The sequence below is a fragment of the Anomaloglossus baeobatrachus genome, chromosome 6 (assembly GCF_048569485.1).
Source record: "Anomaloglossus baeobatrachus isolate aAnoBae1 chromosome 6, aAnoBae1.hap1, whole genome shotgun sequence".
NCBI classification, from domain to species: domain Eukaryota; kingdom Metazoa; phylum Chordata; class Amphibia; order Anura; family Aromobatidae; genus Anomaloglossus; species Anomaloglossus baeobatrachus.
In genome coordinates, this window is record NC_134358.1 from 533,939,801 (window position 1) to 533,944,800 (window position 5,000).

Genomic DNA, 5,000 nt, shown 5'->3' on the forward strand with positions numbered 1-5,000 from the left:
AGCAGTTATGACCGTCACAGTTTTCTCTACTGCTGGTCTAGCAGAGCTGAGAATGCTGAGCCCTGTATAACCCCGCCCACACCACTGATAGAAAGCTACTAATCAGTGCTGGGGGGAGTGGATGGACCAGGAGGCACCGGACACCTAGTCCTCTAATGATAATCTCCTGCTGTTAAAACACTGTTTCTATAGAAATAGCAAAACAGCCCAGTAAGTGACATCGCTGGAATCAGGGTCTCTGCTCCTACATTATGCTGCTCCCAGATTACATAAAAACCTGCTGACAGGTTCCTTTTAATAGTTAAAGGCCCTCATGTTTATTAGACTAAAGTCACCTGTTCTCACCAACATAGGTGGCAGCAAACAGTTTAATGTGTATATGTCTGATTGGCCCAGCGCGCCGCCCTTTGAGAAGCGGCTGACAGCGGAAGTTCCTCCATCGTCGCGATGGTTACCGGATACACATACTGTACCTGCGGACTACAAGAACCAGGAGGCTTGGCGAGGGAACGGAGGGTAGGTGAGCATAATATGTGTGTGTTTGTGTGGATTGCAAGAGCGGGTCAGAGCGTGGTTAAAGCACGGAACCGGAAGTGTGTGCGGTGAGTATTTGCTCGTACAGCCAAGATGGCTTGTAAACTGAGTTACAAATTTCCAGCAAGCTTTGCTCGTATAGCAAAATACTCGCACACCGGGTTACTCTTAAACCGAGGTTCCACAGTAATTTTTTTTTATAAACTACACAGCCCTTGTAACCCCCGTGTGTCCCCAGAATTTCTACAACCGTTTCAGGGTTTAATCATTCCTTCAAGTGCTCTCAGGATTTCTGATCGTATTTACCTACTTCTCGGCAGGCTGCCTCAGGGTATGTACATACTGTATATGTGCTGTCCGCGCATGTCAGCAGCGTTAGAAGGAACTTGGGATGCTAAGAAACAGAGCTTATGGGAATGAATGCAGAGGGGTATGCAACATAAAAAGCAGCAGAATCAGGAATACGTACATCATTTTTTGAAAATGCTTAAGCTTGGAGGGGGAAAAAGTGCATAAAATGTTATAGGTGTACTTAGGCATGATTTAAATGCTCAATATAAAATAAAAAGTGTAAAGACAAAAAAAGAAACAGAAAAAAAAATTAAAAAAAAGTGTCCCTGCTTTTCCTCCCTGAATCCTCACCTTCTCTATGTTCATATTTTATCTCCTATTATAATAAGAACTGAGAAATACATAAAGAAATCTTCAGTAGGTTTCAGGAGCTTCGCCATTCCCCCTTCCACATGAATGTCTTGTGTCTGCAGCAGGAGCCTCTCCCCCCCTCAGCCCAGTCGACCCAACCCCCTTAGAAAAGAGGGCATGAATCAGCCACAAGTTGATGATGCAAATTCAAAACAGCTTTATTGACATGACCAAGTACATGTTGGTATTGCCAAAACAAGTGGTTAAAAATGGGAATGGAGGCCCCCCTCCAGAGTGGGGGGGATAGATGGCCACACACACTCCAGAGTGGGGGGGGATAGAGCGCCCCTGCAGGGTGCGGCGGGGGGGGGGGGGGGGAATAGAGGGCCCCCTCCAGAGTTGGGGGATGGAGGCCCTTTCCATGGTGGGGGATGCAACTGATGAGCAGGAGAATAACCAGCACTTTCTACAGGATTCTAGCACACTGACTGTTTCAGGATGGTGCGGAAAATGCTGCAATGATATTTTTCGTTTCGTTTAAAGGGGTTTACCATTAGTGGACAACCCCAGCATCCCTCAAGGATAAAAACTGGATACTCACTGCTGATTGATGAAATATTGATGAACTACAACCAAAGTGGACAAAACAGTACAGCCTGCAGCCGATCGTCAGCAACGTCACGTTACCCACCCGGAATAGCAATAGCTCTGGTACGGCACCGCTGCGGGAGACTATGTACCATTTTTATTTTAAATAAATGGGACCCTAACATGATTAAGCAGCTGGACAACCCCTTTAAATAATTTATTTTTAGGTTTCTTGTTCCTTCAAGAGGAACACTAATTGTTCAGATCTGGTTGGAAGAATTATCCTTGTATATATGGTGAATACATCATTGTACTGGAAATATATAGGACCGAGTATTTAAATGGCGAAATACTTAACATCTCATTTGTTTTTATGAGAAATCTTATCAGAAAACTTATTTAAAGCCATTACCTATACAGCATTGGATTCTGCATGTGCTTGACCCCTGCCTTTAAACAGCACCTTAATAATACGCGTTTATTAAAACCTCCTTGGGTCGGTAACGTCATTTTTAATTTCCTCTAAGGAAGCCTGGCCACTAGGGGCGTCGTTGCACTAAGCCCCCAGATCGTAGGAGAGGGACACTCGCCTTTCCTTTGTCATTTTCACTGGATCAATAAATGCCGAATGCGGTTACTATGGAGCGGTCGCCATTTGTGATCCTCCTCTAAATGAGATTTATCAGTAAGTGCAGCAAAGAAGGACAACTGTCAATCACGTTAATAAGGGAGAATTTGCACATTTATAAGGCTGTCTGTAGAGAATGAGCCGTATAATTTTTACTGAACCGTTCTATTAAAAAAAGATAATTTAAAAGGGAACCTGACGCTTTGAAAATTACGTCCAATCCGTAAGCAGAACCCTGTGCGGCAGGACGACGATGACACTATTGTGGGAAAAGATTCAGTATAACCTGCGTTTTGTTTATATCTCTGCTCATTCTGGGCTTAAGAGTCCGGTGGGCGGCGCTAATCAGTGGCTCACAATCTTCTCCTTATGAGTAAATAAAGATGTAGCTGTCAATCACTGAGAAGGACCGCCCACTAGACGATGGGCTTAAGAGTCCAGTGGGCGGTGCTAATCAATGGCTGACAATCTTCCCTTTATAAGAGTACAAAGAGTACATAAAGATGTAGCTGTCAATCAACTGAGTAGGATTGCCCACTAGACTCACACGTGGCATTTTTGTAGCAGAAAAAAAAAAAAAAACAACAATTTTTAAAGTGGAAAAATAAATAAATAAAAAAAAAATAAATAAAAAAAATAAATAAATAAATAAAATAAAAACAAAAAATAAATAAAATACGCACCAGAAAAAGCCATTAGCCAACAAGGGTAAAATAGCAAATGCACTCGCAGGATGCAGCCGACCCCTATGATAAGGGTTGGGGTAACACGTGCAGAATACCGATGAGACAACCACTCGCATCCTACCATTTCATGGAGGGGGTGGTTGCTGGTATTAGACATGGACACAGATGAGGCTTGCATAGGGCACCAGTCACACAGGTACGTGTGATGCAGCGTCTGGCTTACAGTCTATTGATGATGCCCATACTATTAGATTAGGTGGACTGCCCAGCACTATATATATGAATAAAATTATTATTATTATTATTATTATAATATAAGTGCCTCAACACAGGACAGACACCTTAAAGAGCTTGGCTGCATCCTGCAGAAAATTGTGCAAACCGGTGATTTTTTTTTCTTAATGTCTTTTCTTGTGAATTATTTTTAGTTTTAAAGTACCAGCAAAGAGACAGATTTCTGAAACCTCATGCACTTGTTTCCTTGATGATTATTAACTACTAATGTATTATATTTTCAAATCTGCAGCAGGTCAATTCTTTTTGCAACATTTTTTACCCATTCAAGGAAATGGGGAAAAAAAATGCAAGCAAAAGTGCAATGAGCTGCGCATTGGAGCGGGACTGTGGGTACGGTTTTCATCTCTGCCATGGCCCCTCAGATGTCTTTGTTGTAAGAATCTTCATGCAGTTTAATATTCCGCGTTGATATCATTTTTTAGCCATGGGCGGAGCTTGCACAGATTGATCTGGTTGCAGTCTTCCATAAAAAGGCGCATATGTCAGCGCATGCGCAGATCAACTTCCCCGTCAGGCTTCAGAAAAATAGTGCCCTTGTGGCGCTTGCGCTCAGTAATCTCCTGCCTGACAGACTGCAGGAAATTGGCACCTTTGTCAGCGCATGCACACATTAACCTTTTACCAGGCTTCAAGAAAATGGTACCATGGTGGCGCATGCGCATATTAGCCTTCCACCAGGCTTCAGGAAAATGGCACCTTGGTGGCGCATGCGCATATTAGCCTTCCACCAAGCTTCAGCAAAATGGCACCGTGGTGGCGCATGCGCAGATTGAATTTTCAGCTCATTGAGATCTCGGCTTGTTAATGAGCTGAGAATTTAATCTACACATGCATCATCATAGCGCCATTTTACTGAAGACTGCAACCAGATTCATCTGCGCAAGCGCCACCCATGGCTAAGGACGATGCTGGCACGGAATTCTAAACAGCATGAAGATACTTACAACAGAGGCAGCTGAGAGGCCGCGGCAAAGATGAAGACCCCATCAAGAGTCCTGCCGCGATGAAAAAAAAACAGCTCACTGGATGAAAACTTCTAATAGTGATTAAAGAATAACCAGGCTGCGGATTTCTACAGTGAAGGTACCAATTAAATAAGCAAATCAGCGCCTTTATGCCCATACCATGCCTGATCCTGATGACAGGTTCTCTTTAACCTATTCTTACAAAGATGCATTTTCAGTGAGTAGCTATATTTGTCCTCCGGGGAAGATATTGGCATGATTGACCGGTAGCCTAATGTGCGTGGGGGCCTCCCTCTTAACCCCAACAGATGATTTGAAGGGAGAGAAGGATCTGGCACATCCCATAACTGATCCTTTCATTCTCCGGGTGCCAATGGCAGAGGAGTCTGAGCACCTCATATCCGAGCAGATTGTTCATGTGTATGGAGGAGTCGGGACAGACGGCCATTGGGTTTTCTGGACGTTGGTATATCTCCTTTTACACTTTGATCAAGTGCAAGCTTAATGCCTTGTAGCCAATCTGTGAACAGCTTTACCAAGGGGTCTTGGGGGCTTACATTCATCACAGTGGCTCATGTTGGATGATAACATTGTGCAGCTTTAGATAATTTAGTGTAAGTTTTCACAGTGTAAATATGAGTTAATAAATCTGCACAGTGC

General features: G+C 43.5%; 1 protein-coding gene across 5 annotated transcripts in view; it reads right to left on the minus strand.

Moving 5' to 3' along the window:
- MLLT10 (MLLT10 histone lysine methyltransferase DOT1L cofactor) overlaps window positions 1-5,000 on the minus strand; it is a 271,496-nt gene that overhangs the window by 186,579 nt on the left and 79,917 nt on the right. The window lies entirely within an intron of this gene.